The 21833-nt window shown below is 42.4% G+C and overlaps 2 long non-coding RNA genes across 4 annotated transcripts; one reads left to right on the top strand and one right to left on the bottom strand.

The window, feature by feature from the left end:
- Positions 1–22: 22 nt before the first annotated feature.
- Positions 23–20311, bottom strand: LOC146707091 (uncharacterized). Of its 3 annotated transcripts, none has more exons than XR_014920748.1 (7): positions 20086–20311; positions 3061–3197; positions 2775–2955; positions 1679–1898; positions 1463–1611; positions 1192–1258; positions 23–786 (listed from the first exon to the last, which is right to left on the bottom strand). It is a non-coding gene; the product is annotated as an uncharacterized LOC146707091 (long non-coding RNA). The 3 variants fall into 3 exon arrangements; XR_014920747.1 differs by lacking the exon at positions 20086–20311 and adding an exon at positions 3595–3643; XR_014920749.1 differs by lacking the exon at positions 3061–3197.
- Positions 2564–3231, top strand: LOC146707092 (uncharacterized). Its single transcript, XR_014920750.1, has 3 exons — positions 2564–2721; positions 2795–2965; positions 3045–3231. It is a non-coding gene; the product is annotated as an uncharacterized LOC146707092 (long non-coding RNA).
- Positions 20312–21833: the final 1522 nt, after the last annotated feature.

Genomic DNA, 21833 nt, shown 5'->3' on the forward strand with positions numbered 1-21833 from the left:
TAAAGAAAGAAAAAAAAAAAAAAACAGTCTTGCCCCTGGTATGTGGCTCATTTTGCAAACAAGACTAAAACTATAACTATAACTAATAAAAACTAAACTGAAACGAAGGATTTTCAAAAAATAAAAACTCAACTAAACTACCAAACAAATGGTAAAAACTAATTAAAACTGATATAGAATTGAAAATCTGAAGTCAAAACTAAATAAAAATAAAAACTAATGAAAATTGCAAAACTATTAAAACCTTGGTCCATAGTTCAGCGGAGACAGTGTCCTTTGCCCTACCAGGCTAAGTAAAGTCTACCAGCCAACAAGGTGGCCTTGCATGGAGTGGGAAGAAGAGTCTAAACACAGTCGTTATCAGGGTGTTTTTGTTCGGCTCCAGCCTTCAGCCCACAGCTGGCGCCGAAGGGATAGCCGCATTATGATGTTGATTTTTCTTTTATGCGAACAACTCATGAGAATTTCAAAGCTGTTCTTTAACACTCCGACAACAATTCAGAAATGTGTCATGATTTCACAAATATCTGTCCGTTATTTGAAAGATTGAACATTTAAATTCAAATGTTGTCACGATCTGGTTATAGGGACTCAAACGCAGAGCGGTTAGATGTCTCCAAAATGCAGTTATTTACAGTTCCAGTGCACAATATATACTGTATACAGTGAAGGGAATCCAAAACTCCAGGGAATCACAGGGTAGCTCTCTCACACTCGCTCACGTCCTCTTGCCCACACTCACACACGTTCACACGGCAGGGAGGTCGCAGGTCCGGGGGGGAAGGTCTGAAGCAGAAGAGAAGGGAAGTCACAAACTAAGCACAAATCCACAGGAGCTGTGAGAACACTAACGTCAGTAGTACAATCATCCAGTAGTACAATCATCCAGCGACAGACGGCAAACCAACTCAACGCTGGACAAGCCAGATGGTCTCCTTTTTTTCACACAATTTAACTTCACTATCGCTTCCAGACATGCGTCCTGTAACCCACAAAGAGAGATGCCGTAACCCCCAATCGCCAGTATGTTCCCTCTAGTGTCCCTTCACAAGGTATCTACTCTGCACACACCAGCCATCCTGGGAACAATCGCAACATACCCTCCTTCAGTTTGTTTTGGTGGTTCATTTTAGTTCAGGATGTTAAGGATTATGTGTATGTCTGTACCACATGTGCTCTCCTTCTGCTGACCTACTCTCCACATCGACGCACCACTTCAGCTCCTGCCTGACTCGTTACTGGTAGAAGCCCTCCGCCCCTGTTCACACAGAAACCACCACAACACAGGTCAGCTGACACAGAGCAAACATCTGCAGCCACAGCTGCTCGAAAAGCTGAATGTTTTCTTTCAGGATGCTTCATGATCATATGGGATAATCAGATGGTCTCTATCTCATCATGAGAAAAAGAAAGACCTCCTCAGAGGTTCAAACGCAGTCCGGCAGCACCGATGATGACATACCTGTGATGACCTCGGGTACGCAGCAGAACCCAGTCCAGCCTCCATCACGCTGTCTCTGCGTCCTCCTGAGCAGCGTCCTGTTAGGCTGTGTGCCCCTCCCACCACCTTCGTGTAGTGTTGGCGGTCTTAATGTTGGCAGTCAAAGAAATCTAAATTTGGAAAAAATGATCAGGTAAAGACAGAGCTGCGGGTTTAAAAGCCGGCTGAGCGTTTCACCTGAATCTAGTCCCTCCACCGCAGCACCTGCTGCGCATGCTTAGTGGTGAGTGTCTTGGTGTCGAGCCACTTTTACACGGTGACAGTTTGAGGTTGCTCATGATATTGAAGACTTTGACCGGGCAGCAGTGCTGGTGCATCTTCACACAAAGGGGGGTTGTGCCAGGAGCGCCCCCTCACCGAGCTCCTGTCCCCAGCACCACGGCAAGCAGGACACCTTCTGCTCAAAAAACGGAATCGTTAAAATTGAAACAAGTTGAAAAAACATCACAGAGTAACTTTATTCTACTTTTTCCTGTAAGATTTAAACGGGAATCACGATTACATGTGACTTTAAAAAGCTTAGGACAACGATGCAGAATGCCACACAATCCTGCAGAAAACTGTTTGTGAATATTGATATGTCAAAGACACAAGAAAACTCGCACTAGCAACACCAACATCTGAATACAATGAGACTGTGTCTGTGGAACTGTGTGAACTTTAACCATGAGTGGTATCCCCACATTATTGACCAGTTTAGTGCAGGCAGAATCCTAAACTCACAGAAATGTTTTGAAATTGTCAAACACTTTGTTCATGACGCGATGCGTGCACGTGGCTCCTCTCAAACAACTTAGTGACAATGGGGGAGAGTTTAATGACAATGACGTGAGAGACATGGCAGAAAATTTCAACACAGAGGTAAAGACAACAGCTGCATACGGCCCATGGAGTAATGGACTGCTTGAGGAACGCAATCAAGAACTCCCAGAAACAAAAATGTCAAGGCAAGTAACTGCTGCCAGTGGAACACTGCAATGGACTGGGCTCTTATGGCAAAGAACACATTTTTGGCTACAATACAACACTCCTTGCTGTGCCTTCTAGGCAGCAAGTGTCATGGTCTGGTTGGGCACCTGCAGGTCTCAGACAGCGGCTCCTCCTCCTTTAGGCGGAGTCCGGTTGCCCCTCCCTGGCTGACCACCTGTGAGCAATCGTGCCAGCGGTATATCAGACCTGCGCTCTCAACCACTCATCGCCTGAGTATCTGCTATTCCCATGTTAGTTCAGTGGAGCATCCTAAACCTTGTCTTAACGCCGTGTGATGACTGACCTGTCTTTTCTTGTCCTCAGCGATAGCACCCGGAGTGGAGATCTTGTTCCCCTCGCTCCCGTCCTCCTGGACCTGGGCCGCCAGCTGCTTACACAACGTGGCCTGCCGGCCCACCGCTCACCTGCCTGCCTCCCCACGCCTCGACCGCTTCCGGGTTTTCCGCTCCACCTGTCCCCTCCATCTGAAACCAAGTAAGGCAATTCAATTCAACTGCGGAGGATTATTGGTTGTCTGCTGGATCCCTCTGATCGTGATCTCCTCTTGTTCCAGTGCCCCCGGCCCCTACCTAGTCCTGTTTCTACCTCCCCGCTGTCCCCGCTGTTCAGCCGTCTCCTAGAGGTGTCTAGGTCGCCCTCATTATCACCGACGAATCCTACGCGCCACTAGTGTGGTGGCGTCGCTTTGTGTTTCACCTTTGTTTACCTGTGGGCGGAAATAAATCATTTGTTTTCTGTCACCTCGCTTCCGGGTTGGTTTCTGCGCCTGTGTCCATCCCTGTTCCCTCGTGCCGTTGAGCCGTGACAGCAAGTCACACTTGTGCTTTAGATGCATCAAGAAAGTTTTTACAGAAGCAAAAAGTTCGCAGAGAATATGGAGAGCACTGCGGACACAGACTCGTCACACAGATGTGAAGTATGCAGCTCAAGACGAGGTGTATTACAAGCAAGTGGCCTGCCCTGAGTAGAAGAGACCAGGAATTGTTATTGGTCAAAATGGACCAGTAATAACACGGCCTGCACCTGAAAGAACACCTCTGAAATTAATTAGAGCAGAGACTATAAGCCAGGGCTTCTCATCCAACACTGGTGTCTGACCTTACCAGCTCAAACCTGTAGCTGCACAGGGTAGGATGACATCATATTAGACCCTATGGATAAAGAAAGAAACCAATGAGCTAAAATTCAAACCTCAGTGTGAAACTAGATAAATTACGTTATTCAAAGGAAGTGAAATACAGATGCAAATTAAACAAACTATATCACAGATTTATGAATGAACTGTTCATCACTGCCTTTGTTACCAGTTCAGGCTCTGGTGCTGGGTTGGGGTGTATTCTAGAGATGGCACGATACCACTTTTTTATGTCCGATACCGATTCCGATATCATAAATTTGGATATCTGCCGATACCGATATGAATCCGATATAGTGTTTTTTAATCAACAAAACTGGTTTTTTTTTTTAATATCTTGCTGCATTTTGTATAAGTTCATACTCAAGTTTAAAACAACAACTACACTAAAGCTATTCTGTTATACCTGTATGCAAAAAAAAAAAAAATTTCATAGTTCAGCAATACTGATCAATCTAATAAACTTAAACCTACACCATCCTCCCTATTCTGGTATTTTAAAGAGTACTTAGGGTAAATATTAAGCAACCTAACTAATAGGGTTCCAACTCCCAGCAACAACAAAAATAAATAAATAAAAAATAGGGAACCACCCCTCACGCTCCACCTCATGATGCTTAATCGACGTAATCAACCTTAATTTGATGCAGTGTGAAAAAAAAATGCACAGAAATCAATTATTTTTCAAGAAATATTAAATAGATTCAACATCTTTCTTCAACAAAATTGCAGACTGCACAGATGGTACCTTCCCAAAGGAAAAAGTACTATATCATTAGACTTAATAGTTACTATATACAGTAATTGACTTCTATTCATTTTACATCAAATTAAAACTTTGGGTGTCAGATAATTATTTATTAAAAGCTAGACATTTTAAATGAGAATAAGAAAGAAAAGTATGTCTTTGTGCCCTCTTTTCCCTGTTAATGCCCTATCGGCCCCCCTGGCTAAACTTTGCTAGATCCGCCCCTGCACAGTTACCAGCCGTCAGCTACAAAAGATCCTCGAGTAGAAAGTAATAATAAATACATTCTAACAACAGCTTATCAAGCGCTGCTGTTGTTCAGCCGCTGGTTTCCTCTTTCTGGTGCAAAGTGGGCCAAAAACAAACCAGAGAGACGGAGTCGCGACAGAAAAGCCGATCAGCTGATCATTAAGCAGTTTCATGATTGAAGTAGCAGCAAGAAGAGGCAGTCGCTCCATATATCGTTTGTTAAGCTTAACGCAGGAATGCTTTACAAACATTCAGAGATGGACTTACACACTTGCTTTACTTCTCTCGGGGATAACTTTGTCGGAGATGAAATGCCGGGTTGCTAGCGAAGCTCCACATGCTATCCAGACCACCGACAGGTCACAAATGCCACAGCCGCTCTATCACGTGATGCATACTGCTCCGACGTGCTAACGTTCTGAGGTGAGTTACGCGTGTTGCAAGTTTTATGAGGTGCTTTCGTGATATTTAATGGATCGGATTACATTTTTTATTTTTCTCCGATATCCGATCCAGTAATTTAGGTCAGTATCGGACCGATACCGATACGTAATATCGGATCGGTCCATCTCTAGTGTATTCACTCATCTTTAACATCACACTGAATCAGCGTCATGGCCAGGCCTCAGGAGTCTGGTTCCACTCCTGCCCCTGTTCACAACGACAGCACCAAAACACATGTCACCTGACACGGAGCAAAAGTCTGCAGCCACAGAGGCACAAGAACTGAGTGTTTTCTGCCAGGACTCTTTATGATCTTAATGGAGAATCAGATCCCCCAAATTTCATCATGAGAAAACAAAGACCTCCTCAGAGGCTCAAACAGAGCCTACCGACGCTAATGACAACATACCTGTGATAAACAACTGTCTGACGTTGAACAGCTGCAGGTTTTCTTTGGTTCCACAGCAGCACCAGCTCGACAAACCTAAGTCCAATAATCAATTTAGGATTATTGGGCGATATATTCACGCATGCTTTTTGGTGGGTGGAGCAATGTAATCATGTAATCACGGACTGATTTAAGAAGTCTAAACACGGACAAATTAATTGCCCCCAAAAAATATAAAGTCGACAATTTGGATTTTCTTTGGCTTTAAACCAGATGAAAGAAGTAAACCCAAGGACGTAACCAAAGCGGTGTGCAACTTGTGCAGACGTATAGTGCAAGCAAAGGATTCAAACTGTCAGGGTCCTGGGTGTGAGCGACCCAGGGTCTCTGGGCAGTTCTGGACATGTGTATTTTTGGTGCTGCTACCTGGTTTGTGGGTGTGTGTGTGTGTGTGTGTGTGTGTGTGTGTGTGTGTGTGTGTGTGTGTGCTGAGCACTGGTCTACAGGAGTCTTCAGGCCTGCTGGGTGTGTCCTGCCAGGTGGCTGGCCACGCCTAAGGACCTCACAAACCTGCAGCTGATCTGGTTCATCCGGGGAGCTACATAGGAGTGTAGCTGAGAGCTCCTCAACGCGGGATCATTAAGTTACACTCCAAGTTAGTGTGTGTCTGCATATTGCCGGTCGTGTTTGCCCACGTGAGTTGGTGTTTGATGGCTGCCTTTGTTGTGTCCGTGAAGGAGGAGCGTGGAGCAGAAAAGGACACGCACGGGGTGTGCAGAAACACGGGAGTGGCGAGCACGAGCACGAACGTTGGAGTGAGACACGACACGGGAGTCTAGGGAGCTACGGGAATTTATTGTGTACTTGTTATTTACTTCACTGTAAATAAACGCACTGCCTTCATTAAAGAGTCCAGCATTTGGGTCCAATACCAATATCCCAGTCACAACACACAATGCTAAAAACCAAATAAATGCAGTGAACGAGGCAGGACTGGGCCCACAGATAGGGTGCTTTGCACATGCAGTTAATTTAGCATCCCAAAAGGGAATTAAAGTGAGTAAGATGGACCGCCTCCTTGGGAGGATAAGAAAGGTGGTTTCCTACTTCCGCCGAAGTTCAACAGCTGCTCATGTGCTTAAGACCAAGCGAGATATGCTACAGCTACCTACTCATAAGCTCATACATGATGTCCCAACAAGGTGGAACTCCACTTATGTTATTTTGGAGCGTTATCTTGAGCAGCAGACAGCTATATACTAGGGCTGCTCAATTAATCGAATTTTAATCACGATTACGATCTGGGCTTTCAACGATCATTAAAAATGACTGAGCCGATTATTAGCCCCTCCCTCATACTTTACTCTCGCGCTGCTCCGTGTGGTAAATCAAGCGCATCGCTCTCCATTTCGAACACGCATCACAACAATTAAGAGGACCCGAGGGAAGCTCGGAAAGCTAAGCAGAAGTTATTTGGAGAGGAGAGTGACTGCCGTTGGTTGAAAAGAGAGGTAAAAAAAAACTTCAGTTGTGTGGAAACATTATGGGTTGGCGGAGTTAGACGTGGATGAAGTAGACAATGTGTAAACTTTGCTACGATGTAGTAGCTGCACCACAGAGCAACACTGCAAAGTTCACTAAACATAGATGTTTACATTTTTCATTTATTTCTTATATTGCAAACATTTGCACTGTTATCAGTATTTGCACACTATTTTATATTATAGTGTGTCATTATTCGATACATTGTTATTGTTAACCCTTTAAAGCCGGTCAGAGCAGCACACTCCGTTTTGTGTAACTATTTTTAACCCTTGGATGCACAACCTACCAATACCTACACTCTTCCACGAGTGGGGTCAAAAATGACCCCAAATAGAAACAATGCATTTTGCTATAAACTCGGTTGTTATTCTTCAAAATCTTTAAAACAAAGAGTTGTTATATTTTCATATTTGAGATATTCCTCATAAAACATGTTTGTGACATGAGGCCCTTTGCATTTTTATTAGTTTTTTCATAAATTTTAAGAAATTGCAGTTTTTGTATCACTTGTATCACTTTTGTATGCTTGCTCTGCATATACTGCAGAAGCTGGGTCTTCCTTCTGAAAGGCACAAGTTGTTCATCCACTGTAACACAATCACTGAGGATGAATTTCTGCCTGCAGTTGACCAGGAACAGGCCCCATATGTAGCAGAAAGCTGCCATGTGGTTTGTTTTCAGTCGGTAGGCTCTGGTCCTCTTGTCATCAAAGTGCAAGAAACAGCAAATATCTTTAAATCTTTGAATTGACATAGTGGCCTTGTACAATGGGTTATGCAGAGGACTCCCAAAAAACACACTGACTGGTACATCCCAGTTCTTCTCACTTCCTGCGAGAATGGTCAATCAAATGAAGGCCAGGAGCTTATGTTTGATTATATTTTTCCACTCTTTTCCCCTGTCTGTGGCTACTCTTTGTGCCTCCATGTTTGTGCATGTCAGCACCTCTTCTATTAAATTATCAGACATGAACATCTTCCATGCATCTATTGGGGAGACAGTACTAAACCCAGGTGCAAGCCCTGGCCAACTAATTCAGAATATTGTGGCTAGAGCAGTAAGAGGGGCTCATTCTGTTAGACTCAATATTCATTTCCTCTTCAGAGGACTCATCAGAGGACTCCTCTGTATCTGACTGGCCTTGTCCAGCGGGGGTGGGGTGGGGGGGACAGTAGTCTGGGTCCTCTATATCTGAGATGTCAGATTCTGAGTCAGTGCCTCCGATGGGCTCTTCATCCCATCCGTCCGGGATCATTTATAGGGCAAGGTCCACAGGGATCCTAGCTGTTCTCATAACAGCCATGTTACTTTAAATATTTAAAAAAAAATCAGAAAGGACAATGTTTGAAATGCACAGGAAACTATAAATAGGGCTGTACAAAAATGGTCCTCAGGTGCGCATTTGCTGTCAAAATAAAAGACGTGCACCAGATAAGAAGTTGGAACGCTCGTTTGCGTACATTAGACGTTCTGGAGGAGGACAGACATTTGTTCAGAACTCTAAAGATGTCGAAGAAGCAAGCTCCGTAAGCAATTACTTTGGCGTTCCTCCACCGCTAAAGAAGCGCGTATTCTATTAATTTCCGGGAATACTTTTATTTTGACAGCGAACCACTTATGTGCAGCCCTGACTATAAATCATGTATGTTACTGTGTAAAAATTAATTCTTGATCCATAAGATGTGTAAGTGGGACAGTCAGAGTTGCTAAGAATGAAAGTTTCATAGAAGATTCCATAGGAACTGCTTGGGGTCATTTTTGACCCCACTTGTGGAAGAGTGGAGTAGTGATACAATAACGGCATTTTTTTTAATTAATGAAAAAAATTAATAAAAATGCAAATGGCCTCATGTTACAAACATATTTTATGAGGAATACCTGGAATATGAATATATTACAACTTTTTATTTTAAAGATTTTGAAGAAAAACAACCCATGGGGTCATTTTTGACCCCACGTGTGCATCTAAGGGTTAAATCCCTGTAGAACCTGAACCGCGTAAGCTAGCGCAATAATGTTTTGCATATGAAACCGGAGGAGTTGTACTTACATCTTATGCCATCAGCTTGTCCTCGGTCACGGTTTCCTTCCACATAAAGCTTTGCAAAAATTGCATAAAAAGCACTTGCAGGAACAAAAACATAATATTCCAGAAACACGCTTTGCTGATCCATCAGCTGTTCTTAACACTTCCCACTTTGAAAAAGACGTCAACGCGAACTATCGCATTTCCTGCCCGAAACCGGAAGTGACGTCATTTTCGCAGAAAATGTCGTTTTTTACTTGTAGGCCTTAAAAGCCTATACTAGTGTTTTTATAAGTCATGTTTGACTTTTCTGAATAGTTGCTGGGATGCTTAGAACTCGAATTCCACAGCTGGAAATAGTTTATTTTGATGCACATGTTGTTTTCTTTGCAAATTTGCATCATAGGATTGTTTTTTTGTTTTTCCTGCAGTATATAAAAATTGCTGTATCTCCAAAATAAAACTATGAAGACACTCAAAATAAATTTCCTGTTGTTGTAAACTATTTTTACAACTTTTTTGTATTTAAAGTTTTGAGGGATAAACCTCTTAAATTTCTCCAAGTAGAAATATATGTAAAAAAACTAAACAAAAACGATTTTCAATTTTTTTTGTAGTTTATTGCACTTGTTTGCTGTGCTGGGTGGCTGTGCTGGGTGGCTGTGGCTCAGGTGGCAGAGCAGGTCAGCCACTAATCAGAAGGTCGGTGGTTCGAGCCCAGGCTGCCTCCTGGCTGCATGCCAAATATCCTTGGGCAAGATACTAACCCCATGTTTGCCTACTGGTGGTGGTCAGAGGGCCCGGTGGCGCCAGTGTCCGGCAGCCTCGCCTCTGTCAGTGTGCCCCAGGGCAGCTGTGGCTCCAATGTAGCTTGCTATCGCCAGTGTGTGAATGACTGAATGTACTAGAAAAGCACTATACAAATGCAGGCCATTTTCCTTTTGTTTGCAATTAATGTAGTTACTATGGACTTAATGCATACATATTATTAAAATATGGGCTATAACAGTTATATTGATGTATAGCAACTTGAAATACTCCCACAAATGGCACTACAGCATGTAAAAAAATAATATAAGCTCTGGCGGACTTGGTTCTATGGTAGGTCTTAAAGGGTTAAATAAATATTGTCAAATAATCGTGATCTCAATTTCAGTGAAGATAATCGTGATTATCATTTTTGCCATAATCGAGCAGCCCTACTATATACTCTGCATTAACAGACAAAACCCTGAAGAAAAATGTCAGAGACATCGTCACCTTGTCTGATGATGATGTTAGAGTGGCAGAGAAGGTCCTCCAGCTGCTCAAACCACTCAAACCACAACTCTGTTGAGCAGTGAAGCTGCACCATCTGTGTCCATGATCCTGCTTCTGAAAACAAGGATCCTACAAGCCATGGTCCCAAGTGAGGAAGACAGCACCATCACAAGAGATGTCAAGACTGCCATTAGAGAGGACCTGAAGCGCAGATACACTTCACCACCAGCCCTACAGGAGGACCTTCACAGAGCTACTGCACTTGATCCAAGGTTCAAGTCCCTGTCTCACCTAGACATGGCCCTACGCCTGAGGACATACAGTGATCTCACTACTGAGACTGTGAGCAGTCTTGGAACTGCAGACTGTGAAGAGGCAAAGAAAATAAATATTTAGAAATTATATATTTTTTATTTTTAATGATAATGTTTTTCTTCAAAGTTATTTCCACATTTGAATGTCAATGAAATATTTAAAAATAATTGTTTTAATCAATAAAGTAACTTTCCCTGTAGGGTCAAGCAGCACCAACAGGAGCAGACACATGTCCTCCTCAAAAGAAGCCGGCAATGGCAGAGCTTTTTGGTGACGCCTTTGTACAGAAGGACATGGGCAGCAAGGCTTTTGACACCATCAAAGAGGAGGTGGCATCCTATGAGGCAGCAAGTGGCATTCCAGTGGATGGTGATCCACTGACGTGGTGGAAAAGTAATGACTGTAAACACCCTCACCTTGCCATAATGGCAAGACGCTATCTGGCTGTGCCTGCCACTTCAGTGCCTAGCGAGAGGGTGTTCTCAACAGCAGGGGACATCGTTACAGCAAAGAGGTCTACACGCTCCCCAGAAAATGTAGACATCCTCATCTTTTTTTTTTTAAAAATTTGAAGTTATAACCTCACATCTGCTTTGCTTTCTTTCTTCTTTTTTGATGATGTGGACATAAGCTAGTTTTTATTTCATTCTCCAAATGTTCAAAGTAAGAAGCAATGATACCTTAAATTGCATTTTAAGTTGTTTTTGATTGTATACACATTAAAGGAAATAATTATAATGCCCTATAATGCACCTTAATTTGTTTTTATATAATTGTGTGGAATGATTCTACAGTTGAATGTTTTTTATAGGGAAAAACATACTTAAATAAATAAACGGACAGTTAAATTTGTCTTGTCTTTTTTTGCTGATCTGAAAATTGATCTGATCCGTGAGTTTTTTGATCCGTTGCACCACTAGCTAGAACATACTTTAACAGCTAAAATTCAGTTGTGAACCTTCCTACCTTTGTGAATGTGACCTACAAGCATACTTTAACAGCTAAAAGTAAGTTGCAAATTGTCCTACCTTTGTTAATGAGAGGTAGAAACTTGAACGGGTAAAATGAAGTGGCAAACCATCCTGGCTTTATAAATAAGAGCTACAAACACACTCTGATGGGCAAAGTTAAGTGGTAAACCGTCATATCTACTTAAATTTGTCCTGGAAGTATTCTGTGACAGCAGAAATGTGCATAAACTACTTAAGGTAGGACATTTCGCCAAAGTAGGATGGTTTGTCAGAACACCGGTGTGACGGTAGAGCAGTATGGTCACATAAGTACAGACCTCCCGAAAGCCAACCAGATAAACTCAGCTAAAACACGAATTAAAGCTTGAGGCAAAACAACTTTGGAAGATGAGGGGAGGGACAACAAAAGCAAAGAATAAAAAATCCCCAGAAACCCAAGGTAAAGACATAAAACACCTGAACAACGAGGACAAGCTAGCACCCGAAGCTAATATGGCTACCTTTCAAAACGGGCTAGACTGTATTAGCAAACAAATTCAATCCCTCCAAAATAGGGCTGCTCAATTAATCGAATTTTAATCACGATTACGATCTGGGCTTTCAACGATCATTAAAAATGACTGAGCCGATTATTAGCCCCTCCCTCATTTATCCGCGACACCTTAAAGGCCGGTCCATGAAAATATTGTCGGGCATAAACCGTCCGTGGCGCAAAAAAGGTTGGAGACCGCTGATTAAGAGGACCCGAGGGAAGCTCGGAAAGCTAAGCAGAAGTTATTTGGAGAGTGACTGCCGTTGGTTGAAAAGAGAGTTTAAAAAAAAAAAACTTCAGTGGTGTTGCACACTATTTTATATTATTTTTTTAAAGTCATTGTTAACCCTTTAAATCCCTGTAGAACCTGAACCGTGTAAGCTAGCGCAATAATTTGTTTTGCATATGAAACCGGAGGAGTTGTACTTACATCTTATGCCATCAGCTTGTCCTCGGTCACGGTTTCGTTCCACATATAGCTTTGCAAAAATTGCATAAAAAGCGCTTGCAGGAACAAAAACATAATATTCCAGAAACACGCTTTGCCGATCCTATCAGCTGTTCGTAACACTTCCCACAGTGAAATGATGCACATGCTGTTTTCTTTGCAAATTTGCATCATAGGATTGTTTTTTGTTTTTCCTGCAGTATATAAAAATTGCTGTATCTCCAAAATAAAACTATGAAGACACTCAAAATAAATTTCCTGTGGTGGGAAACTATTTTTTGCAACTTTATTGTATTTAAAGTTTCGAGGGATAAACCTCTTAAATTTCTCCAAGTAGAAATATATGTAAACAAAACAAAAGCGATTTTCAATTTTTTTTGTAGTTTATTGCACTTTTTTGCAATTTATGTAATTACTTTTCCAACTATTTTCTTTTCCAACTATTTATTTATGAGTGACTTATGTATGTATGTATGTATATATATGTATATATTGTACTATTCTTAGTTAGCGTATTGTCTGTCTTGTCTTAATGTTGGTTTAAAATGGAGCACTGTAACAAAAAATAATTTCCCCCAGGGATCAATAAAGTATTCTGATTCTGATTCTGATTCTGATACTATGGACTTAATGCATACATATTATTAAAATATGGGCTATAACAGTTGTATTGATGTATAGCAACTTGAAATGCTCCCACAAATGGCACTACAGCATGTAAAAAAATAATATAAGCTCTGGTGGACTTGGTTCTATAGTAGGTCTTAAAGGGTTAAATAAATATCGTCAAATAATCGTGATCTCAATTTCAGTGAAAATAATCGTGATTATCATTTTTGCCATAATCGAGCAGCCCTACTCCAAAACAACCTGAAATCGGACTTCATAACATTCAAAGAAGAAATTACCGGTCAAATGAAACACGAACTGAATAAATTCAAAGAAGACATCGACCAGAAGTTTAAGAACATGACTACTAGGGCTGCCACAAAAAGATTATTTTGATAGTCAACTAGTCACTGATGATTTTTGCAATTAGTTGACTAATCAGATCATTCATCCGCTGGACGTAAAACGTACAGCTTATTGCACCAGCATGCATCTGCTCTTAAATAACTATCATTAGCTTACAGCTTGAAGTGTTTAAGGCATGTGCTAACTAAAAATAAAGACGAGATGATAATTTAAGATGGCGCCGGTGAGGTCGGCTGCCGTCACGACTGCTCCGACCACTTTTTCTTTGTCTTTGTTTTTTAAGTTAGTTTTCAGCGTTTCTAAATCGGCAAATCATCACCATTGGGTACATTAGGTATGACAGTGACACTCTTGTTTCTATTGGTTTACAATGTACTCACAATTCGAAGTTTTTAACTCCGGATCCGAGCTGGCCGAGTGAGATCTCGAGGGAGAACAAAGGGAAGCGGCGGCGGCCTAGAGGGAAGCGAGCCGGCGTCAGGAACAGGCTGAGAGCTCGTGCACACCGCACACCTCTGCCTAGCATCCTGCTCGCCAACGTCCAGTCACTGGAGAACAAGCTTGACGACCTCAGGGCCAGGATAAAGTTCCAGAGAGACATTCGGGACTGCAATCTCCTCTGCTTCACCGAGACATGGCTGAACCCAGCGGTGCCGGACCACGCCATCCAGCCGGCCGAGTTCTTCTCGGTTCACCGCATGGACAGGACACGGGACTCGGGGAAGTCAAGGGGAGGCGGCGTGTGTTTAATGGTGAACAACAACTGGTGCAACAGTGCGAACGTTGTTCCTCTCACACGCTCCTGCACACCAAATCTGGAACTACTGTCCATCATGTGTCGTCCTTTTTATCTACCTCGGGAATTTACATCGGTCATTGTAAGTGCCGTTTATATTCCACCACAAGCGGACACGGTCACCGCCTTATGCGAGCTGCATGAGGCACTCACACAGCACCAGACACAACACCGGGACGCTGCGCTTATTGTGACGGGGGACTTTAATAGCGCCAACCTCAAACGCGCAGCGCCGAACTTTTATCAACACATCACCTGCCCCACCAGGGGTGAAAGGACACTGGACCACTGCTACACTACGGTCAAGGACGGCTACAAGGCACAATCCCGCCCCCCGTTTGGCAAATCTGATCACGCCGCCATCTTCCTCATGCCAAAATACAAACAAAGGCTGAAACAGGAAGTTCCGGTTCAGAGGAAGGTCGCGCGCTGGACGGATCAATCGGTGGCCGCGTTACAGGACGCACTCGATGACGCAGACTGGGGCATGTTCAGAAACAGCTCCGACTATGACGTCAACGTGTTTACGGAAGCGGTTGTGGGATTCATCGGGAAACTAGCGGATGATACCGTGGAGACAAAGACTATCACAACGTTTCCCAACCAGAAGCCGTGGGTGGATAAAACCATCCGCGACGCTCTGAGATCCCGCACCGCTGCCTACAACACGGGACTCATGACGGGGGACATGGACCCGTACAAAGCCGCGTCATATAACGTGTGGAGGGCAGTGAAAGAGGCGAAGCAGCGCTACGGGAGGAAACTAGAGTCACAACTCCAACAGAGTGACTCTAGGAGCCTGTGGCGGGGACTAAGGACAATAACGGACTATAAAGCACCAACAACCGGTATGACGAACGCGGCCGTGACTCTGGCAGACGAGCTGAACACTTTCTATGCTCGCTTCGAGGCTGCAGCTAAGGTCTCCAACAATGCTAGTGTTAGCGGCGCTAACGGCTGCAGACAGGAAGATACTGCCAGCACTGGAAACGTGCTCGTCATCTCCGAGCATGAAGTAAGGAGAGCCTTCAAGAGAGTGAACACCAGGAAAGCAGCAGGACCAGACGGCATCCCAGGTCGTATCCTAAGAGACTGCGCATACCAGCTAGCTCCTGTGTTCACTGAGATATTCAACATCTCTTTATCTCAGTCGGTGATCCCCACATGCTTCAAAGAGTCCATCATTGTTCCTGTCCCGAAGAAACCCCACCCTGCTTCTCTCAATGACTATCGCCCTGTAGCCCTCACCTCAGTAGTGATGAAGTGCTTTGAACGCCTGGTCAGAGACTTCATCATTTCTTCACTACCAGACACACTGGACCCACTACAGTTCGCTTACCGTCCAAATCGTTCCACAGACGATGCCATCTCTCATCTCCTCCACACATCACTCACTCACTTGGACACTAGAAGGGGGAATTATGTTAAAATGCTCTTCATAGACTACAGCTCTGCATTTAACACCATAATTCCCTCCACACTCACCACCAAGCTGGAGCATCTGGGACTCAGCTCATCTATGTGTCAGTGGATCTCCAACTTCCTAACTGGCAGACCGCAGGCAGTAAGGATGGGCGGACATGTCTCAGCCTCCACCACTCTCAGCACTGGAGCCCCCCAGGGGTGTGTTCTGAGCCCCCTGCTGTACTCTTTGTACACATATGACTGTGTAGCCACTACCAGCTCCACCACCATCATCAAGTTTGCTGACGACACCGTCGTGGTGGGCCTGATCTCTGATAACAACGAGACGGCCTACCTGAAGGAGATTAGGAATCTGGAGAACTGGTGCCAGAGGAACAACCTCCTTCTAAACGTCAGTAAGACAAAGGAGCTGATAGTGGACTTCAGCACTAAGCAGGAGAGGAACTACCAGACCCCCGTCATCAACGAGTGCCCAGTGGAGAGAGTGGACAGCTTCAAATACCTCGGAGTTCACATCACGCAGGACCTGTCATGGTCCTGTCACATCAACACCGTGGTGAAAAAGGCCCGACAGCGTCTCTACCACCTCAGACGCTTGAGAGACTTCCAACTGCCCTCCAAGGTGCTCAGGAACTTTTACTCGTGCACCATAGAGAGCATCCTGGCGGGAAACATCTTAACCTGGTTCGGGAACAGCACCATGCAGGACAGACGAGCTCTACAGAGGGTTGTGCGGTCAGCTGAGCGCACCATCCGCTCCGAGCTCCCTGACCTGCACTCAATCTACAGCAGGCGGTGCTGGACCAAGGCCAGGAAGATCGTGAAGGACCTCAGCCATCCCAACAACAGACTGTTCTCTCTGTTGAGGTCAGGAAAGCGATTCCGCTCCCTGAAGACCAACACAGAGAGACTGAGGAGGAGCTTCTTCCCGCAGGCGATACGGTCTCTCAATCACACCACCACACAGTACTGACCCACACATACAGTTCTTACACACACACTGGACTTTCTGGACTTTGGTTTTGCACAACACTGGTCACTATATTCTTCATTTCCGGTTAATACTTGTACAGCTGCTGTTATTGTGTATATATTTATTTATATTTAGATTTCTTCATACATTCTTATATAGTTCTATATTGTGTATTTTGTTGTACAGTTATTTTATTTTCAACTTTAATTTATATTTTATTCCTTCCCAGTTAAATTTACCCTTCATTCTAATTTGTGTTGTACAGTTATTTCATTTTTAACCTTAATTTATATTCTATTCCTTCCTAGTTAAATTTACCCTTTTTAATTTTTCATATTTATTTCCTATCTTATTCATAGCCTTTTCCTTTTTTGTTTTCTTTAGGTCACGAGCAGTTGTCCAAGCATTTCACTACATATCGTACTGTGTATGACTGTGTACGTGACAAATAAAATTTGAATTTGAATTTGTTAAACTTTCAATGAAATTTGCAGATTGGTGGACTCGGTGGAGTTTAATAAATTCTGCCATCTGTTCTTTCTATGTAAAATATAACAGGATACTGGTGTAAATTCTCTACCATCTCACACTTCTGTTTAATCAGTTCTCTGTTTGACATTTATTCATCTGTGTAAAAACTCTAACTTTAATCTCAGCCAAACCAATTTACTGAGGAACAACTAACACACTGAAAAAAGCCAAACAATAACATTTTTAAATGATCTGAGTGACTTATATATCATGTTTAACCTGAGTAGCGAAAGACCTCTAGCTATCGAGCTGGTGGGTCTCCGAAAACGTCAGAGCACTTTTGCAACTGTGTGATGTCTTAAAAAAAACGAGCAGATATTTAAAGTTTACATAGCTATGAGTAGTTTTATGGACAAAACCCACCAGGTCATTCAGTGTTCCCTTAGTGCTAATGTATATAAGAGATGTTGGTGTACTATAACTGAAGTAATGTTGTTAAGTCCTTAAAGTCATATTCTTTTATTGTCGTGACTGTATTTGAAGCTATTTTTATTTTTGTATGATACCTGATTTATATGGAATATGGCTGAACTAGAGCTGGGCGATATGAGATTTTTTCATATCACGATATGTTTTTTTCATTTCAGGCGATAACGATATCTATCACGATATAAGCCAAATAACTATATTTGTAAGATTTAAATGTGCCGTTGCTCACAAGTAAAATGTGAAATAATCAGCAGCTTGTTTTTATTTAAATATTTATTTCCCATAATAAGTTCAACAGGGTAGATGTACTTAAGGAACATGAGACTTTTTCAGATAAATAAAGGCAAATATTGCAAACTACACAAAAGGCAGCCGCTAAAGCGTTTAAGTTTCAAAATAGAACAAACGAAACAGCCTAATTTGTCAATTCCACTTAGAAACAAAATATAAATTCTAAAAATAAATCTTAGTTTGTTTTACAGAAGAACAGACAAAACTGACTAACTTTTGTCAATATCAAATAAACTGAGAACTAAAAGGAAATTCTCAATCTCTCCTTGTTGTATAGCTGAGCTTTTCAAACAGTTTTAACAGTTACTTTAGTCTGACAAAAGCCGAATGACGAATTAGCGCTTCCAGTCAGAGACTGAGGCTACGTCCACACGTACACAGGTATTTTTGAAAACGGAGATTTTCCGTTTTCGTTTTAAAAAATAATCCCGTCCACACATAAAGGCAGAAATGAAGGAAAACGCTGCTATGAACATGCCAAAGCAGCAGGTGGCGCTAGATTCCTAACCGTGCAGAAATGTTGGCCAATCAGAAGTCTAGAAGCCTCGGTGGGAAAAAGTAAACAAAGCTGGGGCATAGAAGCAGAACCGAGTCGTCTGTGTGGACGGACAGTAACTGTGTGTATATGTAAGCATTTAAACACTGCAGAGAGTAGAATTAACAGTAACAGTATTGTAGAAATTGATTTCACCGAAACAATAACGTGGCGCACAGTGTGACGCATGCACCAGTTTATTGTATTTCCAGACTTGCTTTCGGCACAATTTACAGTGCACGCTACTCTGTTTTTTGTCAGACTTGAAATAGCCGAAATACCTTCACACTACGGAACTTCTATGGCTCTTCCGTTCGACAATCTCTCCGGCGTTGGAACCATCATCTGTTTTCTCTTCGGTCACGCTCGGTTGATTTTTCTAGTCGGCACACTCATTTCCTCCATTACGCGCTGGCTCCATTACCCGCTGGCTGCTTCCCAAACAAACACACGTGCGGCTTGGCACTTGTGCTGTACGTAACAAGTCACGCGACGTGACGCTGCGGCTGTGATTGGTTCGGCTCTGCGCTACTTAATTTGGATTGGCTGACCTTTTTTTTTTTTTTTTTTTTCTTTTTTAAGAGGACAAGAGCGGCGAGGTCTATCGCGATACATATCGTTATCGTTCTATCACCCAGCTCTAGGCTGAAGTAAACTAAAGTATAAAATACATTTGTTTAATAGTAATTTAACATTTTATAATTCACATATTAAACTATGAATTAAATGGTTTAAAAGCATGTAGAATAGCATATGTAGGCAAGTATATTTCTCCCTTTTTTTTTTAATTTATCAAGAAGCTGAGACAAAAAGGAAAAACAAAGAAACAGGGCAGGGTTCGGTGGTTGAATCATCTGTCCCCACCAATGCCAAAACCAAATCTACACCCTTGAACACAGAAATAAGTGGAAAATCTGGAGGGACAAAAAACATTGACAACTGAAAACAGAATAGCGGGAGTACCCAGTAGGAGAAGAGCTTCTAACTCACTGTTGCTGAAGCAGGACATGCATTTTTTGTTGATAACACTAAAACTAAAATGTCCGTTTAAAAACAGAAGGATAAACATTAACAACAACTCAGACTCTAATTTGAAGTCAACATTTAGCGAGCGAAAGACCTTTGGTCTTCATTAACAGCAGTGAGATACAGGCCAACTCAGGTTTGGGAGCTGTTCAGAGTATTAAGGCCTAATAATCTTATTTAGCAGCAAAATGTGAGATCAAATTCAGCTAGCGGCCTCTGGGCTTTCACCGCTGCTTTCCGTCATTAACAGTTAAGGACTGTAATATTACAATGACATTACTTTGTTACGTGCATAAACCTATCCATGTTACCAGCGGTTTAATTAGGAGAAAATCTAAACAAGCACCATGTGTCGAAAGAACAACGGACAATAAAGTTAAGAGGTGAAATTTGTGTCTTCAAACTGGTTAAATCTGGTTTCTGCTCACAGACTGACGAAAAAGAAAAAAGTTAGCTTACCTAACAGGTGAAAAATATCAGCGAGAGCGGTTATGCTAACACTACCAGAACCCCCACAGACAATAAGAAATTTATAAATAACAAGGTTCCTACTTCTTTCCCTTTCTCGCCGGGTTTAGTGGACGCAGTCCCGCGTGCTTCTCCAGCGCCCTTCTCTGTCCGGTCGGGAGCTTTGATGCACAGGCGTGTCCGCTAACAGCTCTGCCAGTAAGAAAAGTTGCTGTCAGGTATGTGTCAGGTGAAAATGTTCCACCCTAGCTGCTGTTTGTTCCTCTTCAAATGCAAAGCCTTTGAGAAAAACGGCGAAACGGAGTGGCTGGAAACGTCTGTTAGTTCGGAGCAATAAGATGCATGCTCCAATCACGCATTAAATCAGCCAATCGCCGAGCTCCAAAACTCGTGATTGGCTGATTGTTTGTTTTTTGTTTATTTTTTCCCCCCTCTAGCTTTATTTCAACTGGAACAATAACAGCAAATATTATACATGGAGGAGACGTTGTACAATTGTAGTGCAAAATTATAATAAAGTGGAAGAGTATGTATAACTAAACAAATAAGAGACAATGATTAAAAGGGAGAAAAATAGAAAATTACGTTTTTGTTGTTGTTGTTTTTTTAAAAACAAAGCAAGACACACAGTAACATTTTAATAAGATAAGACAAGATAAAATAAGATAAGATAACCTTTATTAGTCCCACGTGTGGGAAATTTGTTTTATTACAGCAGTGGACAGTGCAAAGTTGCATAGAGAAATTAGAGAAATTGGAACTGGAATAATATATCTATGAGATACTGTACACAATAGAATAGAATAAAATTAAAATAAAATACTATATACATTGTATATAGTATTTTATTTTATTGTAGCTCTAGTAATAAATAATAATGTAAGGATTCTGGATCAGCACCGTGATGCCCATAGTATATACAGTATTCTGAAGAAGGTCTAAAATCTCACTGTGTGTGCGTGCATGTGTGTGTTTTATTTAGATGGATTTAAAAAAAAAATATTACTCATGATTAGGGATGGGTATCGTTTAGGTTTTATCCGATACCGGTGCCAAATCGGTACTTTTGAAACGGTGCCGGTGCTCAAACGGTGCTCAAACCGGTGCTTAAAGAATGGAGAACACAAAATTGGTCCAAAAACCTCTCATGTTCAGCTGGTTTTTGTAAAAAGATAACAATGTTAGCCTTTTCTGCAGCTATGGGGCATATATGGTATCACTCTTGGCTGGAAGCAGTGCTTAAACAATGGAAAAAACACAAACTTTGTCCAAAAACCTCTCATGTTTAGCCGTTTCCCTCTTTTTCTTTGGTCATTTTAGCCTTTTTGGCCAGGGTGAAGGGAGTACCTGCCATCAAACAAGAAGACAGCCGCATGTAGCTATGATGATGTTTGCTAGTTCACCTTACATGCATTAATGTAATAACGTGGTTAGCCTACTCAACGTAAATTACACACGAACAACATTAAGCTACTCACGCAGAGAAGAATGGCTACTGCTGCATCATCATCCTCATCATTTCTGCTACACTGTCAGGGCTAGGGGCCAGGACTCTCCTCTTCGGGTTTTTGGGGGATGTTGCTAACATGTTGCTCCGATAACAGGCACCACACCCACAGTAGATGTGCTCGGTGTGAGGTCTCACAGCAAGCTATCAAATACGGCGCATTTCTCGGCTTTTTAAAAAAAATGCTATGTGTCGCCAGGTGTTTCATCGGATTCGAGGTGTTACCTCCTTTGACAGTATCAGCTTAAAGCACTTGTTGCAGGCTGCTGAGTTTGCATATTTTGCTGTGAAGTACAGCCAGACTTTTGACCGCTTCGGCTTGGGC

The sequence above is a fragment of the Copadichromis virginalis genome, linkage group LG6 (assembly GCF_057382275.1).
Source record: "Copadichromis virginalis isolate Kocher_CV1m ecotype Utaka linkage group LG6, C_Virginalis_male_GT1.1, whole genome shotgun sequence".
Taxonomy (NCBI): Eukaryota; Metazoa; Chordata; class Actinopteri; order Cichliformes; family Cichlidae; genus Copadichromis; species Copadichromis virginalis.